General features: G+C 53.0%; 11 non-coding genes and 1 pseudogene across 11 annotated transcripts; 7 read left to right on the top strand and 5 right to left on the bottom strand.

The window, feature by feature from the left end:
• Positions 1-1,468: 1,468 nt before the first annotated feature.
• On the top strand, positions 1,469-1,541 carry trnav-cac (transfer RNA valine (anticodon CAC)). The gene has a single exon. It is a non-coding gene; the product is annotated as a tRNA-Val (tRNA).
• Positions 1,542-2,162: 621 nt separating this feature from the next.
• On the bottom strand, positions 2,163-2,234 carry trnad-guc (transfer RNA aspartic acid (anticodon GUC)). The gene has a single exon. It is a non-coding gene; the product is annotated as a tRNA-Asp (tRNA).
• A 2,606-nt stretch (positions 2,235-4,840) lies between these two features.
• trnav-cac (transfer RNA valine (anticodon CAC)) lies at positions 4,841-4,913 on the top strand. The gene has a single exon. It is a non-coding gene; the product is annotated as a tRNA-Val (tRNA).
• Positions 4,914-5,534: 621 nt separating this feature from the next.
• On the bottom strand, positions 5,535-5,606 carry trnad-guc (transfer RNA aspartic acid (anticodon GUC)). The gene has a single exon. It is a non-coding gene; the product is annotated as a tRNA-Asp (tRNA).
• A 1,024-nt stretch (positions 5,607-6,630) lies between these two features.
• On the top strand, positions 6,631-6,703 carry trnaf-gaa (transfer RNA phenylalanine (anticodon GAA)). Its single transcript has one exon. It is a non-coding gene; the product is annotated as a tRNA-Phe (tRNA).
• A 107-nt stretch (positions 6,704-6,810) lies between these two features.
• trnav-aac (transfer RNA valine (anticodon AAC)) lies at positions 6,811-6,883 on the top strand. The gene has a single exon. It is a non-coding gene; the product is annotated as a tRNA-Val (tRNA).
• A 574-nt stretch (positions 6,884-7,457) lies between these two features.
• Positions 7,458-7,529, bottom strand: trnah-gug (transfer RNA histidin (anticodon GUG)). Its single transcript has one exon. It is a non-coding gene; the product is annotated as a tRNA-His (tRNA).
• Positions 7,530-8,223: 694 nt separating this feature from the next.
• Positions 8,224-8,296, top strand: trnav-cac (transfer RNA valine (anticodon CAC)). Its single transcript has one exon. It is a non-coding gene; the product is annotated as a tRNA-Val (tRNA).
• A 621-nt stretch (positions 8,297-8,917) lies between these two features.
• trnad-guc (transfer RNA aspartic acid (anticodon GUC)) lies at positions 8,918-8,989 on the bottom strand. Its single transcript has one exon. It is a non-coding gene; the product is annotated as a tRNA-Asp (tRNA).
• Positions 8,990-10,013: 1,024 nt separating this feature from the next.
• trnaf-gaa (transfer RNA phenylalanine (anticodon GAA)) lies at positions 10,014-10,086 on the top strand. Its single transcript has one exon. It is a non-coding gene; the product is annotated as a tRNA-Phe (tRNA).
• A 10,309-nt stretch (positions 10,087-20,395) lies between these two features.
• On the top strand, positions 20,396-20,451 carry LOC148662942 (U7 small nuclear RNA). Its single transcript, XR_015939017.1, has one exon. It is a non-coding gene; the product is annotated as a U7 small nuclear RNA (small nuclear RNA).
• Positions 20,452-20,757: 306 nt separating this feature from the next.
• Positions 20,758-21,063, bottom strand: LOC148662941 (histone H4-like; annotated as a pseudogene).
• Between the last annotated feature and the right edge of the window lie 308 nt (positions 21,064-21,371).

Raw genomic sequence — 21,371 nt, 5'->3', positions numbered from 1 at the left:
ACGCGTCCCTTTCTCAGCCCGAAACGCAGCGAGACACCAGCAGCAGTCCCTACAGGTTTCCGTAGTGTAGCGGCTATCACGTTCGCCTAACACGCGAAAGGTCCCAGGTTCGAGACCGGGCGGAAACAGCCTCGTTTTGCACGCTCCTGTACTTCACAGAGGTCTTGAGCGACCGGTCATTTGTTCCCAATGTATTTCCGGTGCCTTCGTGCACTCTTGTACCAAACGCACGTTCCTTCTGTACGCGGAGCCGATCATTTGCAATTGGGCTGTGCCGACAGACCAGGTCGAGCTCTGTCGGCTCAAAAGCAGCGCAGGACCTGCAAGAACAACAGAAAGATTAGCATCCAGCGGGGGCCTCTTAGTGAGCCCAAGAGCTCATCAAGAATCGGCTCCAGCAACAGGGCTGGGCGCATTGTTCCATTCTCCACCCACTCTCGGTGTAAACAAGTCCCTCCTGGTCTCTGCTTGAAATGCACTTTCCTGCGTTTGCTTTGGTGTAACTGGCTTCCCCTGCATGGGCGAATGTGAAGAAGATCCTTAGTAAGTCATTGAAGAAAACCGAGAAGAGGTCGGAGTGGCCTCTGTCGTTCATCAACGATCCAGTCAGGCAGTACTCCTCTGTAAAGCGCCGTTCGTTCACGTCGATTGGCTTTTTTTTGCCTTCATTCGTGCGAGTAGTAAAAGCAGACGCCCCTATTCTGCCGCGACCGGGATTCGAACCGGGGTTGTTGCGGCCACAACGCAAAGTACTGACCACTATACGATCACAGCGAGTTACCGAGACACACGCGGCAGGGTGGAAAGGGCTGTGCTCTCTTCGTGTGACATAATTCGGAAAAGTCCTGACGTTGCATTTCAACTGAGCCCCAGTATACATCGACCCTTCGACACTCTGAGTGACAACTCTCTTGCGTGTTTTCTCATATTTATGTAGTTTGCTTGCATGATGCCGGGAACAGCATGGTTGTTCGCTGCCATATAGTCTAGCGGTTAGGGTTCCTGGTTTTCACCCAGGCGGTTCGACTCGGTTTTGCCTCCTGCTTTCCAAAAGATCAGCACCGTGTACGAAAGAGCCGCATTAAAACTACTCGAACGTGCAAAACGTGCGAGAAGAGGGGGCGCTTGTTTCCAACCGAAACTTCTCGCGTGTGAGACGAGCTGATCATCGCTGTGGGAGGGTTACTCTGGTAGACAGGGCTGACCTTCGGCAATAGGATTTATAGTCTCCAAGATGATATTTGCACTTTCTGGAGAGGCGATTTTCTCCACTTCAGTAGCCCGATTTCGTCGATTGCGTGGAGAGGGCTGTAGAATGTGGCGCCGCCTTTCCTGCTCCGTCCATGACAGGCGTGCTGGTCTCTGGAGAGAGAGCACGGTCCATCAGCGCACTCCAATAAAGGCACTGGAAGCAGCTGAATCACATTGGCGAAGCTCAGCGCTGGGCCGCTGGGCACGTCTTACCACCGTTTCCGTAGTGTAGTGGTTATCACGTTCGCCTCACACGCGAAAGGTCCCCGGTTCGAAACCGGGCGGAAACAGACATCTTTTGTCGCCAGGCACAAAAGGGGATTGGGGATTCGCCTAGCGCTGTGATCGAACAGACCCACTGGACCCACCTCTTAGTGTGGCGGGATCTGCACAGTGCATGTCACAGCGCATCCTGCTTTCACTTCAAGGCGCGTCCTGACGCACCCCAGTCTCCCGCGTGACAGGTGGGGACAGGTGACAGGTCCTATACTAACGAGGAAGACATCGCTCTCTCCGACCCCCGGCATCGTGTCCCGACCCACCGTGCTGGAAGCCGACGCGTGCTGTGATTCCTTTACGGAGCAGAAATGACAACCGAGGAGCCGAGAGATCATTTCAGCATTTCGCGTCTGAACGGAAAACACAAACGACCAACTCGGAATGACTTGCCTTTGACGCTTCTCAAAGCGTTCTTTGTGCATCGAACAGACCCACTCACCTCTTAGTGTGGCGGGATCTGCACAGTGCATGTCGCAGCGCTTCCTGCTTTCACTTCAATGTGCTTCCTGATGTCGAGTCGACTGCCGTGCGGAGGCTCTGAAAGCGAGAGCAATGAAAAGGTGCACGACGCTGTGAAAGAAAACAGAGAAGTGAAAGGCAGTCATTTCTCTAAGGAGGTGAAAGAAAAGCTACTCCCCGTCGGGGAATCGAACCCCGGTCTCCCGCGTGACAGGCGGGGATACTTGCCACTATACTAACGAGGAAGACATCGCTCTCTCCAACCCCCGGCATCGTGTCCCGACCCAGCATGCTGGAAGCCGACGCGTGCTGTGATCCCTTTACGGAGCAGAAATGACAACCGAGGAGCCGAGAGATCATGTCAGCATTTCGCGTCTGAACGGAAAACACAAACGACCAACTCGGAATGACTTGCCTTTGACGCTTTTCAAAGTGTTCTATGTGCACGACGACTGCGCCGCCTAGCAGATACAAAGAGGTTGTACAACTTTGAACTAGCAAATGGAAGAGGGCTAAGCCCCCTCTCTTTTAGCCCAGGTTCGATCTGTCTCCCAGAATCACCAGGGCGCACACACACACACACCCGTGCCGTTGAAGTGCTCTGCTTCATTTCTAAGGGCAACTCAACATTCACTCCTACCCCGAGTGCAGAAAAGACAGCATCCACAGCAACAACAGCTCAGGTCTCTGCACAGGAGCTAAGCTGCCCTCATCTCCTCTGCTCTGCGGCTCCTGCGGAGTGGAGTCCTGCCTGGAGCCGTGTTTGCAGGCGGCGGCTCCCCGCGCCCTGTCTGTGCGTCGTGTCCAAGAGCTCCTGGGAGGAAGAGAGAGCCCTCCCACTCGGGGGCTTTTCCACGGTCTGTGTGAGGAGGGGCGGGTGTGTCCAGTAGCTTATCGAGCGGAAGCCTGGGGCGACGGAGAGCTGTGATCGTGCAGACCTTGAGGTGTCACCTCTTTGTCTGCTTTCCCGCCCCCCCTCCGCCCAAGCTCTGCTCCAAAGTAGCCCGGCAACCCCTCACACCTGCACGTGTCACAACCTAAGGTGCGGTCATGAGACACCCATGGGGTGTCGTTCTGTTCTTGCTAATTGTTTCCTGCCCGTCGCAGGCAGGATTCCATGCGAGGAAGATGCGCTGGACAGAGCTCAGAGGGCGCAGCTGGGTGGCTTTCCTTCTGAGTGACGTTCCTGCAACACTCTCCCGCTACTCTTGGTGCGCTCATGCCACAACACAGCAAGGCTGGAGCAGGTGGCTGTGGGCTTTGCGCACCGCCGAAATAGCTCAGTTGGGTGAGCGTTAGACTGAAGATCTAAAGATCCCGGGTTTCGGCATTTTGTTTCATCGCGCCCTTTGTTCCTCTCTCCAGCGCCACCTGCCTAAAGTGACGCGTCCCTTTCTCAGCCCGAAACGCAGCGAGACACCAGCAGCAGTCCCTACAGGTTTCCGTAGTGTAGCGGCTATCACGTTCGCCTAACACGCGAAAGGTCCCAGGTTCGAGACCGGGCGGAAACAGCCTCGTTTTGCACGCTCCTGTACTTCACAGAGGTCTTGAGCGACCGGTCATTTGTTCCCAATGTATTTCCGGTGCCTTCGTGCACTCTTGTACCAAACGCACGTTCCTTCTGTACGCGGAGCCGATCATTTGCAATTGGGCTGTGCCGACAGACCAGGTCGAGCTCTGTCGGCTCAAAAGCAGCGCAGGACCTGCAAGAACAACAGAAAGATTAGCATCCAGCGGGGGCCTCTTAGTGAGCCCAAGAGCTCATCAAGAATCGGCTCCAGCAACAGGGCTGGGCGCATTGTTCCATTCTCCACCCACTCTCGGTGTAAACAAGTCCCTCCTGGTCTCTGCTTGAAATGCACTTTCCTGCGTTTGCTTTGGTGTAACTGGCTTCCCCTGCATGGGCGAATGTGAAGAAGATCCTTAGTAAGTCATTGAAGAAAACCGAGAAGAGGTCGGAGTGGCCTCTGTCGTTCATCAACGATCCAGTCAGGCAGTACTCCTCTGTAAAGCGCCGTTCGTTCACATCGATTGGCTTTTTTTTGCCTTCATTCGTGCGAGTAGTAAAAGCAGACGCCCCTATTCTGCCGCGACCGGGATTCGAACCGGGGTTGTTGCGGCCACAACGCAAAGTACTGACCACTATACGATCACAGCGAGTTACCGAGACACACGCGGCAGGGTGGAAAGGGCTGTGCTCTCTTCGTGTGACATAATTCGGAAAAGTCCTGACGTTGCATTTCAACTGAGCCCCAGTATACATCGACCCTTCGACACTCTGAGTGACAACTCTCTTGCGTGTTTTCTCATATTTATGTAGTTTGCTTGCATGATGCCGGGAACAGCATGGTTGTTCGCTGCCATATAGTCTAGCGGTTAGGGTTCCTGGTTTTCACCCAGGCGGTTCGACTCGGTTTTGCCTCCTGCTTTCCAAAAGATCAGCACCGTGTACGAAAGAGCCGCATTAAAACTACTCGAACGTGCAAAACGTGCGAGAAGAGGGGGCGCTTGTTTCCAACCGAAACTTCTCGCGTGTGAGACGAGCTGATCATCGCTGTGGGAGGGTTACTCTGGTAGACAGGGCTGACCTTCGGCAATAGGATTTATAGTCTCCAAGATGATATTTGCACTTTCTGGAGAGGCGATTTTCTCCACTTCAGTAGCCCGATTTCGTCGATTGCGTGGAGAGGGCTGTAGAATGTGGCGCCGCCTTTCCTGCTCCGTCCATGACAGGCGTGCTGGTCTCTGGAGAGAGAGCACGGTCCATCAGCTCACTCCAATAAAGGCACTGGAAGCAGCTAAATCGCATTGGCGAAGCTCAGCGCTGGGCCGCTGGGCACGTCTTACCACCGTTTCCGTAGTGTAGTGGTTATCACGTTCGCCTCACACGCGAAAGGTCCCCGGTTCGAAACCGGGCGGAAACAGACATCTTTTGTCGCCAGGCACAAAAGGGGATTGGGGATTCGCCTAGCGCTGTGATCGAACAGACCCACTGGACCCACCTCTTAGTGTGGCGGGATCTGCACAGTGCATGTCACAGCGCATCCTGCTTTCACTTCAAGGCGCGTCCTGATGCACCCCAGTCTCCCGCGTGACAGGTGGGGACAGGTGACAGGTCCTATACTAACGAGGAAGACATCGCTCTCTCCGACCCCCGGCATCGTGTCCCGACCCACCGTGCTGGAAGCCGACGCGTGCTGTGATTCCTTTACGGAGCAGAAATGACAACCGAGGAGCCGAGAGATCATTTCAGCATTTCGCGTCTGAACGGAAAACACAAACGACCAACTCGGAATGACTTGCCTTTGACGCTTCTCAAAGCGTTCTTTGTGCATCGAACAGACCCACTCACCTCTTAGTGTGGCGGGATCTGCACAGTGCATGTCGCAGCGCTTCCTGCTTTCACTTCAATGTGCTTCCTGATGTCGAGTCGACTGCCGTGCGGAGGCTCTGAAAGCGAGAGCAATGAAAAGGTGCACGACGCTGTGAAAGAAAACAGAGAAGTGAAAGGCAATCATTTCTCTAAGGAGGTGAAAGAAAAGCTACTCCCCGTCGGGGAATCGAACCCCGGTCTCCCGCGTGACAGGCGGGGATACTTGCCACTATACTAACGAGGAAGACATCGCTCTCTCCAACCCCCGGCATCGTGTCCCGACCCAGCATGCTGGAAGCCGACGCGTGCTGTGATCCCTTTACGGAGCAGAAATGACAACCGAGGAGCCGAGAGATCATGTCAGCATTTCGCGTCTGAACGGAAAACACAAACGACCAACTCGGAATGACTTGCCTTTGACGCTTTTCAAAGTGTTCTTTGTGCACGACGACTGCGCCGCTTAGCAGATAGAAAGGGGTTGTACAACTTTGAACTAGCAAATGGAAGAGGGCTAAGCCCCCTCTCTTTTAGCCCAGGTTCGATCTGTCTCCCAGAATCACCAGGGCGCACACACACACACACCCGTGCCGTTGAAGTGCTCTGCTTCATTTCTAAGGGCAACTCAACATTCACTCCTACCCCGAGTGCAGAAAAGACAGCATCCACAGCAACAACAGCTCAGGTCTCTGCACAGGAGCTAAGCTGCCCTCATCTCCTCTGCTCTGCGGCTCCTGCGGAGTGGAGTCCTGCCTGGAGCCGTGTTTGCAGGCGGCGGCTCCCCGCGCCCTGTCTGGGCGTCGTGTCCAAGAGCTCCTGGGAGGAAGAGCGAGCCCTCCCACTCGGGGGCTTTTCCACGGTCTGTGTGAGGAGGGGCGGGTGTGTCCAGTAGCTTATCGAGCGGAAGCCTGGGGCGGCGGAGAGCTGTGATCGTGCAGACCTTGAGGTGTCACCTCTTTGTCTGCTTTCCCGCCCCCCCTCCGCCCAAGCTCTGCTCCAAAGTAGCCCGGCAACCCCTCACACCTGCACGTGTCACAACCTAAGGTGCGGTCATGAGACACCCATGGGGTGTCGTTCTGTTCTTGCTAATTGTTTCCTGCCCGTCGCAGGCAGGAGTCCATGCGAGGAAGATGCGCTGGACAGAGCTCAGAGGGCGCAGCTGGGTGGCTTTCCTTCTGAGTGACGTTCCTGCAACACTCTCCAGCTACTCTTGGTGCGCTCATGCCACAACACAGGAAGGCTGGAGCAGGTGGCTGTGGGCTTTGCGCACTGCCGAAATAGCTCAGTTGGGAGAGCGTTAGACTGAAGATCTAAAGGTCCCTGGTTCGATCCCGGGTTTCGGCATTTTGTTTCATCGCGCCCTTTGTTCCTCTCTCCAGCGCCACCTGCCTAGTGACGCGTCCCTTTCTCAGCCCGAAACGCAAGCGAGACACCAGCAGCAGTCCCTACAGGTTTCCGTAGTGTAGCGGCTATCACGTTCGCCTAACACGCGAAAGGTCCCCGGTTCGAGACCGGGCGGAAACAGCCTCGTTTTGCACGCTCCTGTACTTCACAGAGGTCTTGAGCGACCGGTCATTTGTTCCCAATGTATTTCCGGTGCCTTCGTGCACTCTTGTACCAAACGCACGTTCCTTCTGTACGCGGAGCCGATCATTTGCAATTGGGCTGTGCCGACAGACCAGGTCGAGCTCTGTCGGCTCAAAAGCAGCGCAGGACCTGCAAGAACAACAGAAAGATTAGCATCCAGCGGGGGCCTCTTAGTGAGCCCAAGAGCTCATCAAGAATCGGCTCCAGCAACAGGGCTGGGCGCATTGTTCCATTCTCCGCCCACTCTCGGTGTAAACAAGTCCCTCCTGGTCTCTGCTTGAAATGCACTTTCCTGCGTTTGCTTTGGTGTAACTGGCTTCCCCTGCATGGGCGAATGTGAAGAAGATCCTTAGTAAGTCATTGAAGAAAACCGAGAAGAGGTCGGAGTGGCCTCTGTCGTTCATCAACGATCCAGTCAGGCAGTACTCCTCTGTAAAGCGCCGTTCGTTCACGTCGATTGGCTTTTTTTTGCCTTCATTCGTGCGAGTAGTAAAAGCAGACGCCCCTATTCTGCCGTGACCCGGATTCGAACCGGGGTTGTTGCGGCCACAACGCAAAGTACTGACCACTATACGATCACAGCGAGTTACCGAGACACACGCGGCAGGGCGGAAAGGGCTGTGCTCTCTTCGTGTGACATAATTCGGAAAAGTCCTGACGTTGCATTTCAACTGAGCCCCAGTATACATCGACCCTTCGACACTCTGAGTGACAACTCTCTTGCGTGTTTTCTCATATTTATGTAGTTTGCTTGCATGATGCCGGGAACAGCATGGTTGTTCGCTGCCATATAGTCTAGCGGTTAGGGTTCCTGGTTTTCACCCAGGCGGTTCGACTCGGTTTTGCCTCCTGCTTTCCAAAAGATCAGCACCGTGTACGAAAGAGCCGCATTAAAACTACTCGAACGTGCAAAACGTGCGAGAAGAGGGGGCGCTTGTTTCCAACCGAAACTTCTCGCGTGTGAGACGAGCTGATCATCGCTGTGGGAGGGTTACTCTGGTAGACAGGGCTGACCTTCGGCAATAGGATTTATAGTCTCCAAGATGATATTTGCACTTTCTGGAGAGGCGATTTTCTCCACTTCAGTAGCCCGATTTCGTCGATTGCGTGGAGAGGGCTGTAGAATGTGGCGCCGCCTTTCCTGCTCCGTCCATGACAGGCGTGCTGGTCTCTGGAGAGAGAGCACGGTCCATCAGCGCACTCCAATAAAGGCACTGGAAGCAGCTAAATCGCATTGGCGAAGCTCAGCGCTGGGCCGCTGGGCACGTCTTACCACCGTTTCCGTAGTGTAGTGGTTATCACGTTCGCCTCACACGCGAAACGTCCCCGGTTCGAAACCGGGCGGAAACAGACATCTTTTGTCGCCAGGCACAAAAGGGGATTGGGGATTCGCCTAGCGCTGTGATCGAACAGACCCACTGGACCCACCTCTTAGTGTGGCGGGATCTGCACAGTGCATGTCACAGCGCATCCTGCTTTCACTTCAAGGCGCGTCCTGATGCACCCCAGTCTCCCGCGTGACAGGTGGGGACAGGTGACAGGTCCTATACTAACGAGGAAGACATCGCTCTCTCCGACCCCCGGCATCGTGTCCCGACCCACCGTGCTGGAAGCCGACGCGTGCTGTGATTCCTTTACGGAGCAGAAATGACAACCGAGGAGCCGAGAGATCATTTCAGCATTTCGCGTCTGAACGGAAAACACAAACGACCAACTCGGAATGACTTGCCTTTGACGCTTCTCAAAGCGTTCTTTGTGCATCGAACAGACCCACTCACCTCTTAGTGTGGCGGGATCTGCACAGTGCATGTCGCAGCGCTTCCTGCTTTCACTTCAATGTGCTTCCTGATGTCGAGTCGACTGCCGTGCGGAGGCTCTGAAAGCGAGAGCAATGAAAAGGTGCACGACGCTGTGAAAGAAAACAGAGAAGTGAAAGGCAATCATTTCTCTAAGGAGGTGAAAGAAAAGCTACTCCCCGTCGGGGAATCGAACCCCGGTCTCCCGCGTGACAGGCGGGGATACTTGCCACTATACTAACGAGGAAGACATCGCTCTCTCCAACCCCCGGCATCGTGTCCCGACCCAGCATGCTGGAAGCCGACGCGTGCTGTGATCCCTTTACGGAGCAGAAATGACAACCGAGGAGCCGAGAGATCATGTCAGCATTTCGCGTCTGAACGGAAAACACAAACGAACAACTCGGAATGACTTGCCTTTGACGCTTTTCAAAGTGTTCTTTGTGCACGACGACTGCGCCGCCTAGCAGATACAAAGGGGTTGTACAACTTTGAACTAGCAAATGGAAGAGGGCTAAGCCCCCTCTCTTTTAGCCCAGGTTCGATCTGTCTCCCAGAATCACCAGGGCGCACACACACACACACCCGTGCCGTTGAAGTGCTCTGCTTCATTTCTAAGGGCAACTCAACATTCACTCCTACCCCGAGTGCAGAAAAGACAGCATCCACAGCAACAACAGCTCAGGTCTCTGCACAGGAGCTAAGCTGCCCTCATCTCCTCTGCTCTGCGGCTCCTGCGGAGTGGAGTCCTGCCTGGAGCCGTGTTTGCAGGCGGCGGCTCCCCGCGCCCTGTCTGTGCGTCGTGTCCAAGAGCTCCTGGGAGGAAGAGCGAGCCCTCCCACTCGGGGGCTTTTCCACGGTCTGTGTGAGGAGGGGCGGGTGTGTCCAGTAGCTTATCGAGCGGAAGCCTGGGCCGGCGGAGAGCTGTGATCGTGCAGACCTTGAGGTGTCACCTCTTTGTCTGCTTTCCCGCCCCCCCTCCGCCCAAGCTCTGCTCCAAAGTAGCCCGGCAACCCCTCACACCTGCACGTGTCACAACCTAAGGTGCGGTCATGAGACACCCATGGGGTGTCGTTCTGTTCTTGCTAATTGTTTCCTGCCCGTCGCAGGCAGGAGTCCATGCGAGGAAGATGCGCTGGACAGAGCTCAGAGGGCGCAGCTGGGTGGCTTTCCTTCTGAGTGACGTTCCTGCAACACTCTCCCGCTACTCTTGGTGCGCTCATGCCACAACACAGGAAGGCTGGAGCAGGTGGCTGTGGGCTTTGCGCACTGCCGAAATAGCTCAGTTGGGAGAGCGTTAGACTGAAGATCTAAAGGTCCCTGGTTCGATCCCGGGTTTCGGCATTTTGTTTCATCGCGCCCTTTGTCACTCTCTCCAGCGCCCCCTGCCTAAAGTGACGCGTCCCTTTCTCAGCCCGAAACGCAAGCGAGACACCAGCAGCAGTCCCTACAGGTTTCCGTAGTGTAGCGGCTATCACGTTCGCCTAACACGCGAAAGGTCCTCGGTTCGAGACCTTGTTTTGCACGCTCCTGTACTTCACAGAGGTCTTGAGCGACCGGTCATTTGTTCCCAATGTATTTCCGGTGCCTTCGTGCACTCTTGTACCAAACGCACGTTCCTTCTGTACGCGGAGCCGATCATTTGCAATTGGGCTGTGCCGACAGACCAGGACGAGCTCTGTCGGCTCAAAAGCAGCGCAGGACCTGCAAGAACAACAGGAAGATTAGCATCCAGCGGGGGCCTCTTAGTGAGCCCAAGAGCTCATCAAGAATCGGCTCCAGCAACAGGGCTGGGCGCATTGTTCCATTCTCCGCCCACTCTCGGTGTAAACAAGTCCCTCCTGGTCTCTGCTTGAAATGCACTTTCCTGCGTTTGCTTTGGTGTAACTGGCTTCCCCTGCATGGGCGAATGTGAAGAAGATCCTTAGTAAGTCATTGAAGAAAACCGAGAAGAGGTCGGAGTGGCCTCTGTCGTTCATCAACGATCCAGTCAGGCAGTACTCCTCTGTAAAGCGCCGTTCGTTCACATCGATTGCCTTTTTTTTTTGCCTTCATTCGTGCGAGTAGTAAAAGCAGACGCCCCTTTAGGGAGCCTGTCAGCACCCGGAGTTTTCCCCTTCTGTAAGCTCTCCATAGCCTCTCAGCTCTTCTACTGTCAAATCCCCCTCAAGTACTTCCCTATCTTCTTCACTCAAAACGTTTTCTAGCTTTGAGGTAAAAAAATGAATTTCTTCATCCTTTACCTCTGTAGAGCTGTACAGTCTTGAGTAGAAGTGTCACGCGCTCTGCAGCCAGAGGGCGGTCCTTCTCTGTCCTGTCCCTAGTTCCTGGTCTGCTGTCCTTCCTTTCCCTCTCTTTCCCTTGGGCTATATATTTCCGGGTCTTGCACTCTGTCCTCGCTCAGCACTGACGTTCGGATGTCCTGAGACCCGCCTAGCACCAGGGCGCCCCACGTCCGCTCCCTGAGGGCACAGGTTTCTATACGGCATTCCTGAACTCTTTGCACTAATGAGCCCGGGCCTTTTTCCCGTCTCGCCGCTACGCATATGGGTCTTTTTCCGCACTCCTGCTCCCCACAGTTAGTCCCTTTGGACGTCCGTGACAAGAAGGCCTCGATGCAGGAGAGGATAGCACTCAGCTCTGTTCTCTCTCTTCCCTCCTCATCAACTACACTTTCCATGACAGACTTGGAGCCTACCACTTTCCTGAAAAAGAAGCAGGTACACTTCTCATTTTCTTCCAAGAACTGCACTCTGCTTCTTAACAGCACTCCTCGACTGCTTTCTTCGGCTATGCTCCGGATGTCCTTTTTTAAAAGGGTGATATCCTCAAGCACATCGAAGCCACTGTGCAGCATCGTGTAGAGACGCTGCAGCTGCCTCTGTTTCCTGGCTAGCACTCCTCTCCGTCTGGCAGCAGCCTTCCTTCCCTCAGCCATGAAAAAGGCCTTTGTCCTCACCTTCACCTCCTCCCACCACTCTCTTACTGACCCGTACAGACACTGCAAGGACAGCCACTGTGATAGTTTCTCCTTGTAGCGGGATACTACCCCCTCGTTCTCTAGCAGCTTTGTGTTGAGTTTCCAGAGGCCTGGGCCAAAGACAGTCCCGCCCTGGAGTTCCACTCTACACCCTAAAGCCTGATGATCTGAGAAGAAGACAGGCTGAAGAGTGACCCCAACAACTTTCACTCTCTCTGAGACAAAGCAATAGTAAATTCTGGAGCTGCTATTCCTCCCTGACCATGTATATCCTGCTGTTGTGGGATATATACATCTATATGTGTCTGAGTGTCACGCCCGACATCCCTCCCTAGAGGGCGCTCCACTGCTCTCATTATCGTTCGTGTCATTTAGCTCTCCAGGTGTACCCTTTTAGTGTTATTATTTAAAGACCAGCTCCTCCAGTCCTCGGGGCTCATCATTAGGGTAAGATGTCGCGAGGCCCGCCTAGCACCAGGAAACCCTACGTCCGTCTCCTGAGGGCATAGGCCTCATCCCCGACACCTCCCGTTTCCTGAGCCCGGGGTCTGGAGGATCTCGCCCCGTCACCCTTGGACCTCCATGTTTCGTTCGTCTGTGTGCTCCCCTCTCTCGGGGATTTTAACTTTGTCGCGTTCCAGGATGGATTTCCAGTTGATGGACTTTCGGACTGTGCTTTGACCTGCCCTTGGACTCGTTTGGATTTGGATGCCGTTTTGTCTTCCCCGTACACTGTCTCACGGACTGTCACTATTATTTTGTGCACTATTAAACCCCTCTGTGTTCCTTTTACCACGCCTCCTGTTTTCTCCAGCTCTTACCGCATCGCATAGGGTCTTCTACAATATCTGACACGGATTCCAGTCCGTGTCCGTTACAGAATGATGAGCCTATGCTAGACCCCGCGAGCGGTAATCTGGAACACCCGGACCCTCATCTGGACCTTTTTTTTTCAAGATGCCCTTCCTGTTTTCCTGTCAAGATCCATTCCTGTTTCGCTGGACAAGGTATTTTTTGTGGATTTTTTTTTTTCTAAAGGAATTCTTGGATTTTTTTTTTTCCTGGACCGTTTTGTTTCTCCGTTTTTTTTTTCTTTCCCCGTTGGAACTATTTTGAGAGTGGACAGCCCTACCGTTTTGTATATAGTATTCTCCGGTTTTATCTCTTGTGTATATAGTGATTCTGAATTTCCTTCTCTGGTTGTATATAGTCTGTGCTTGTGATATTCTTGTTGATAGTATTGCCCTTATTTTTAATTGTGTAGGGCGTCAGGAGCCGCCCTTGAAGGGGGGGGTACTGTCACGCCCGACATCCCTCCCTAGAGGGCGCTCCACTGCTCTCATTATCGTTCGTGTCATTTAGCTCTCCAGGTGTACCCTTTTAGTGTTATTATTTAAAGACCAGCTCCTCCAGTCCTCGGGGCTCATCATTAGGGTAAGATGTCGCGAGGCCCGCCTAGCACCAGGAAACCCTACGTCCGTCTCCTGAGGGCATAGGCCTCATCCCCGACACCTCCCGTTTCCTGAGCCCGGGGTCTGGAGGATCTCGCCCCGTCACCCTTGGACCTCCATGTTTCGTTCGTCTGTGTGCTCCCCTCTCTCGGGGATTTTAACTTTGTCGCGTTCCAGGATGGATTTCCAGTTGATGGACTTTCGGACTGTGCTTTGACCTGCCCTTGGACTCGTTTGGATTTGGATGCCGTTTTGTCTTCCCCGTACACTGTCTCACGGACTGTCACTATTATTTTGTGCACTATTAAACCCCTCTGTGTTCCTTTTACCACGCCTCCTGTTTTCTCCAGCTCTTACCGCATCGCATAGGGTCTTCTACAATATCTGACACGGATTCCAGTTCGTGTCCGTTACACTGAGAGTTTAAAGTCTTGAACTAAGTTTTGCAGGGCCAGTGAGCTGGAATCCAATTTTATCGGCCTTTTGGCTAAGATCAAGTTCAAGTGGCATGCCCGCAGTTCTTGTCTTTCCAAAGTTCTAGAAGGCAATCGAAGATCCTGAAGAGTGCTTGAGCTGGTATCGCCCTAGGTTGAGCCTAGGGGGTTAAGGCCAATCAGCAGCTGAGCTGGTTGGGATCCGGCAGCAACGTTCTCTCTCTCTGCTCTCTCCTCTCCCCTCCCCCTTTCTCTTGCTCCACCTCCTTGGCCTCTTGGCTGGGAGTAGGTACTTGTGGCCTGCCCGCGGTGCTTGCTTTCTTCCTCGAGACTCAGAAGCGCTATCCGCTCCCTCTCTCTCTCTCCTCCTGCGCTTGCACCTAGCTGGGCTTTGCCCACAAGGACAAAGTCCAGGGCTCACTCGCTGCTCCTTTAGCAGCTAAACCGTCCTCTCCACAGGACCTTGCTCTCTCTCTTTCTCTCCTTTTTTCTTTTTTCTCCTTTCCAGATGGCAGACAAGAAGACACTGATCCGGTTCCACTGGACCAAGAAAACAGAGACGATGCCAACTGCGAAATCCTTTTTCATTACCTTCCTGAGAGGGATCCTGCAGTTGGTGGCCGGAGATCTCTACTGCCTGCAAGACAACAAGGCAGAGAGATACATGGAGGCCTACATAGCCACGGACGCCTCATATGAAAAGGCAACGAAAATGATCAGAGAAAAAGGTAAGCACCCCCGTTTCTCTGATTTCAGGCCGGAGCCTATGAGGAAGACAAACCAGAGGACCATCACAATCCTCACGTACAACCCCTACGTACCAATGGCACTGGTAACAGCGTACCTAGGGAGGTATGTAACTGTGGTGGGCAAACCGACGGAGATCAGGGACAGTTGCGGCGTCTGGTACGGCAAACGCCAGTACCGAGTCCTCCTGAAAGAGGACCTAGAGGGCGTCGACGGTTTCCAGCACCCCCCGGCCCGCTTCAACATCGGAGCCGACAGGGGGTACCTTTACTACCCCAGGATGCCGGATTTCTGCAAGAAGTGCAGACAGTCCGGCCACAAGGAGAACACGTGTGACATCGTCAGATGTCACAACTGTAACAAAGAGGGGCACCAGTGCCTCAAGATGGCCGCCAGGACGACGGACAAAATGGCTGACCGGAGGAAGGGCCCTGGATAACTCCCAGCAAGAAGGGAAAGAGGATCCACCTTCGGAAGGACAAAAGAAAAGAGTGGTGTAGCGGCAAGGCTTAATAATAAGGCAGAATTAAGTGTTTCTGAGCTTCCCAAATGAGGCCCCATTTCTCTGTTCATCTCTGTGGTGCAGCCACAGAGAAACTATTCATGCAGGCTGATTTAAGATGTTTTCTTTTGATAAGGACAGCTCCCAAAGGGGGATGCACTTAGCTAAGCCTGGCTATCATGATCAATGGTCACCCATTGGCGCCTATCTGTCTAGGGAGTGCCAGTTGGACATCTGGACTGCATTCCTAAGTGTCAGGAGTAAGTGACTCATATCTCACCTTGATCAACCAATCAGGGACTGGTAGGGCCGAGTAACCCACGTGGGACTCTGATGCCCATGGAACTTTCAGCCAATCAATGAGCTGAAGTTCCTCCAGGTAAAAACAGGCAATACGAGATTCAGTAAGATTCAGTAAGATTCTGGAGAGGATTCTGTGGACTGTTCTAAAGGGAATTCAAAGGAGAATTCCAGGGCAGGACGGCCCAGGAGCAGAAGGCTCCCAAGGGCAGGACATTCTCGCAGAGCGCCTCCTGACCATCCTGAGACTCAGCCCGGACAACCACGGAACGGCCAGTGTGTCCGAGTGCCAGAACCTTCCTTTGTTCTAAGAGTCTAGAGTGGAGGTTGCCAGAGAGTAACCAGCAGCAGGCCTCGTGAACAGGTCGGAACTGTGGACAGCTGAATCACTATTCAGAACTAGCTCTTCATCAGGAACGAACCGGTCCTCTTCCTGACTTGCTGGGACCCACAGTCATCTTTTCTCCTGTGCACAAACTTTGCTAGTTAAAGCCAACACTAACTAGCCGGTCAGTGAGCATCAGCAGCGCTCCGTCGCAAGCCGCACAGCACAGCCTGGCACCGAGCCAGAGAGCGCAGATTGGACAGCAACAGCCTGCAACTGTTTCTTTGTGCCCGCAGGAGATCTGAATCCCCAGAGATTGGATGAGTATTCAACTTCACTGCATTACTGCTCGAGAATTCAATTGTAATCCCAACCAGTTGATATCAATTTAATTCCTAAGAGTTATGTTCTTGTTTTGAGTATCTAATGTAGAAGTTGTAACCAAGTTCACTTTACGAAACGGTCTTAATGAATGATATACTGAATGTATGTCCTCTTGATATGTGTAACACTTCGTAACTGACTGAATATATATCTTTTGTATTCTGATAACCCTCTCGATAAGATCTGTTAGGTTTACATGCATATTTTATGTATTAATAAATGTATCCTCGTGTATTAGTACCTGTGTGTGTGCGTTGTTTGAGTTATGTCGCATGGTTGGATTCTAAAGCCATCAAAAGAATCAACTTTGTGATTTACTGCTACAATTAATAATTGTCTCAGTAAATGCCCAAACCCTACAGAACTGGTGCCTTCAGAGAGCCACTATGATTACATATTTGGCATCCCTGAGCCGGTTTTCTTACATATTTGGCGTCCCTGAGCCGGTTTTCCTACAGTGGTAAGGGAGAACCGTTTCCTCGTCCTAGAGGAAACGGAACTTTCTTCCCCCGAGGCCCAGGAACAACCAGAGGAGGCAGCCCAGGAAATGGAAACCCCCCCCCCGAGGCCCAAAGATGACAGGAAGTGACAGCCCAGGAAACGGAACCCCCCTCCCCCGAGTCCCACGGACAACAGGAGGAGGCAGCCCAGGAAGAGGTTACCCCCTCCCCCGAGGCCCAGGGACAACAGGAAGAGGCAGCCCAGGAAGTCGGAACCCCCTCCCCTGAGGCCCAGGAACAACAGGAAGAGGCAGCCCAGGAAGTGGAGCCCCCCTCCCCCAAGGCCCAGGAGCAACTGGAGGTCCCCGAAACTCCTGGAGAAAGGGAAGAAAAAAGCCTTCCCGAAGCGGTGGCGGAGAGTATCCTCGAGGAAGACAAGATTACTTTGAAGCCGCCCTGGAGCTGGGACTGATGGTAGGGCTGGACCTGTCCAGCATGTTTACCTTTCAGTCCCCAGCGAGACCTGGAGGGAGCCCAGCATATTCCCCCCAGGACCCGAATGAGAGGAGTTACATCTAGGCTAAACAGTGCCCAGATGTAGACTCCCAAGTTTTCCACTGTAAGCACAAAGAGAGGAGGTTCAACTTTCACTTGTTTAATCATGATTGTGAAACTTACCTTTCTAACAACTAACGTGAGAGGGCTAAGAGACCCGGTGAAAAGATGGGGAGTCTTTCATGATCTGGTCTCAAAGTCTTTCTCAGTTTGTTTCTTACAGGAGGTCCACCTGAAGGATGAAAGCGACAAGCTGACATTCACCAGGGAATGGACGAAGGGAGAATCATGCTGGAGCGTAGGAGGGGTCCACTCTTCCGGAGTGAGAATCCTCCTCAGAAACCCAGAGATGACGCTGGTTTCCTCCTTCTCGGTGGTGCAGGGCCGGATCCTGGTCGCAGGCTTCGACTGGAGGGGGCAGAAGTTGAGAGCAATTAACGTCTATGCTCCGACGGAACCCTCTATCCGGAAGGAAGTGTTTGCTGACCTGGCCAGCTGCTGCACCACCAACAGACAGGTGGTGCTTGGCGGGGACTTCAACGTCGACCGGGAGAAGGGGAGCGACGCTAGCTCGGCAGAGCTGGAGTCGCTACTCAAGCAGTTCTCCCTGGTAGACGGTTTCAGACGGTGCCGCCCTAACGACGCCGGAACGACATGGAAAAACTCCCGGGGAGTGTGCAGCCGCCTGGACTACATCTTTCTGCACACGACCTGCTCCCTGGAGTCGGCGACGGTGTCCCCGGAGTGGTAATCCAGCCACAAGCGCTTGACAGTGGTGGTTAACACCAACCTGCCAGCATTCGGTCGTGGGTACTGGAAGCTGAACCGGGAGATACTGGAGGAAGACGACTTCAAGGCACTGTTCCGTTAAGACTACGCGAGCTGGGTCGATCTGAGAGACGGCTACAGCTTCATGGTGGAATGGTGGGAGTCGGTGAAAGACAGGACCCGAACCCTGGCGCAGACGTACTGTAGATGGAAGGCGGCCAGGGAGAGGAAGGAAGCTGCACGACTCCAGAGACAACTAGAGGAGGAGTACAGCTCGGCTAACGGGGGAGGAGCCTTCAATTCAGCCCGGGCACGGGACCTGAAGGAGAGGCTCCGCAAACTCAATCAGGTCCGAGGAGCTCAGAAAAAGAGGGTGATCCATGGCCTGAGACGGGGAGATGGAGAGGAAGTGCTGGACAAGAGCGACAAGGTAGAAGCGGCCACCGCTTTCTACACAGAGCTCTTTTCAGAAAAGCAGACGGAGGTGGAGGCAGGCGATGCTTTTCTGGAAGAGCTGAAGGCACGAGTACCGGAGGAGGTGAGGGAGGACTTGGAGGGTCCGATCGCGGCCGAGGAGCTGAAGGCGGCGCTCTTGTCCATGGAGAATGGCAAGGTGCCAGGGCCGGACGGACTCCCCAAGGAATTCTACACCTGCTTCTGGGACACCCTGGCGGCAGATCTGGTGGAAGTGGATCTTCCGCCGGGGGAAACTCGGAGACACCATGAGGGAGGGCATCATCTCCTCTTCAAGAGCCCTTAGCAGAGACGGTGAGACGGGACCCTGTCACGGCCTGGAGATACCGGGAGGCGCGGGGGAAACCCTGAAGATCTCCCAGTATGCCGACGACACAACGCTGTTCCTGAGGTCGGACAGGGGGTTGAGGAGGGCCCTGCAGGTCATGGAGCAATACTCCAGAGCCTCGGGGTCGAAACTCAACCGCTGAAAGAGAAAACTGAAGTTCTTCGGGCCCTGGAAGCACAGGACGACAGCGCCGGAGGGTCTCAAGCTCTGCACGGAGCCCCTCAAAATACTGGGGGTTTCCTTCCAGAGCCAGGACAACGAGACCAACAACTGGACCAAGAGGATCGCCAAGGTGAATGCGAAGCTGGGTCTGTGGAAAACGCGGTCGCTGTCCTACACAGGGAAAGTGATGGTGTTGAAAGCAGACATCCTGCCGGCTTTGGTTTACCTGGCGGTGGTGTACCCGCTGCCGGCCAGACTCAGATGAGCGCTGCAAGGGATTATCTTCGGCCTCGTCTGGGGCGGCAAGTACGAGTACATCACTCGAAAACCGGATAGGTCAGCCGGTCGAGGAAGGGGTTCGAGATGTCCCACATTTCCCCCTGAAACTCGACTGCATCTTCTACTGCAACCTCTGTCGGGCGCTGCGGGAGCCCATTGGCCACAAGTACCAGTACTTTGTCAGGCTGTGGCTCTCTGTCCCGATGAGGCACTTGGTCCAGTGGTCAAACACTGGGCCCAAGGCAGAGAGGCGACCGAAGTTCTACACCCACGCTGTCAAGTGGAGCAGGAGGCCAACCACAGAGCCCTGTACAAAGAGGTGAGGGGGCATTTGGTCGCTGACGAAAGGCTGCAGGTTCCCAGACAAGTCTGGGAAAGGACACAGCCCAAAGAACTTGACAACCAACTGAAGGACCTCAACTGGATGGCTGTGCACAAGAGACTGGCTACCAGAGAGGTCCTCTACAGACACTCGCTAACCAGGAATCCGCATTGCCCCCGGGACACGTGTTTTGTCGAGGAGACTCAGGAGCACGTGTTCTGGAGCTGCCTCTTCGCCAAGGTGGTGTGGGGCAGAATGGACAACATTATGCAACTCCTGGGAAAGGATGCAGTGCTCAGTTACCAGTACATTCTGCTGGGGGCTGGCACCCACCAGACTGGACAAGGGGACACAGGACCTGTGGGGGCTGCTACTGTCCCTCACAAAACAAGGACTGTGGAAGGTGAGGAACACTCTCATCCGGCACAACATAAAGTGGGGGGCGAGGGAGCTGGAGAAGAGGATCCTGGCGGACCTCAGGAGGAGGACGAAGCACCACGTCGCCAAATGGGGTTTCCCCACGGCGAGGGAGCGCTGGAATGGACTTTGGGCCCTATACAGAGATTAAAGGACAATAGCAAGTGGTAGATTTGGAGGGACTCTCTTAATTGCGCAAATCCGCCCCCACTCGCAAAGATTGATAACGGACAATCAATCTCCTTTCCGCCGTTGTTTTTTATTACATGGAGTGTTAATATGTGTGAGATGTTCCTTTTGAGATGTTTTTTTTGCAGAATAAAGTATATTTTGTAGAACAAAAAACATCTTATGACAAGGTTTACAAGTTATCTGTTGAACTACATTCTCATAGGTGTGGTCACATTCCAGATCATTTGTTTACGTTTTTGTTTCTGGAGCAACTGTTAGATGAAATGTGCTAATATGTAACCTAACTCCAGTGTGAATAACTAGAAGAGGGGAGCAGCTCCATTCCATACCATGGGAGCTTTGAGATTGGCTGGGCCAGATCTCTCATTTGCATATCTGATTTGGAAATATAACACTAAACCCCTTCTTGCATGGATTTAACTTGCACCCAAGAGTCCCCTACTGTGTATTGCTACTTATTTTTTTTATGATAAGTGGTGATTACCAGTTGACAGGTTTTATTTGTTGAATTATAAATGGTTTTGTATTATCATCCTGAATGGCCTGTACTCAAGGTTTGGTAGGGTATGTGTTTTCATTTCATTTACCAAATTGAATTTTTGCTCTTTTAGTATTTGTCTAGAAGGCTTTCTGAAGTCAGGAACCCCATTTATTTGGTGAAAAAGGATTCTGTATTAATATTAATATTTCTCATACAACATAAATAGGGTCTTTTATGAATAAAAAGATCTTGCACTTGGAAATCTTGATAAAGCTGTGTGCTTCCATACACTCAAGCAGTTTTGATTCCTAATATTTGACCTTAGGTGCGGAAACGGGTCTTTTTTGCCATTTGATTTCCAATTGATCAGCACAGTATAGAAAATAGACCCATAAAGCAACCTCAGCAGTGACAAATGTCACTGTGTCACTTGGGTTTATACGTCGGGGTCCGGTAGTGAAGCTCCGCTCCTGTTTAGCCTCCGAAGCCGTACAGGGTGCGGCCCTGGCGCTTCAGCGCGTACACCACGTCCATGGCAGTGACGGTCTTCCTCTTGGCGTGCTTGGCGTGCTCGGTGTAGGTGACGTTCTCCAGGAACACCTTCAGCACCCCGCGGGTCTCCTCGTAGTTCAGCCTGGAGATCCGCTTCACTCCCTAATGGCGAGCCAGGCTGCGGATTGCGGGCTTGGTGATTCCCTGGATGTTGTCGCGGAGAACCTTACGGTGACGCTTAGCACCTCCTTTCCCGAGTCCCTTTCCGCCTTTGCCTCTTCCAGACATCTTCTAGTTATCAGCTGTGAACACGACACACACTGCTCATCTTTGATGTATAATAGACATCTTTCTTTGATGTCTATTATACATCAAAGAAAGATTTTTATAGGTGTAGAAACTAGTAAATAAAGCCAATGATTTGTTTTAGAAATGTATTCTTAAAATATACAATTATTCACACCTGAACAATATGTAGTTCAAATTATACATTATATACAATATTGTATTCAAATGTCTAATCATCATAAAAAACACAACTAGTAAACTTCAGTTACAAATTCTAGTAACATGGCAATATATATAGTAATGACAAA

Source organism: Lepisosteus platostomus, chromosome 5 (assembly GCF_059453375.1).
Source record: "Lepisosteus platostomus isolate fLepPlt1 chromosome 5, fLepPlt1.hap1, whole genome shotgun sequence".
Lineage (NCBI taxonomy): Eukaryota > Metazoa > Chordata > Actinopteri > Semionotiformes > Lepisosteidae > Lepisosteus > Lepisosteus platostomus.
Note: the sequence above shows the minus strand (reverse complement) of the source record. Positions and strands in the feature narration are given on the sequence as shown.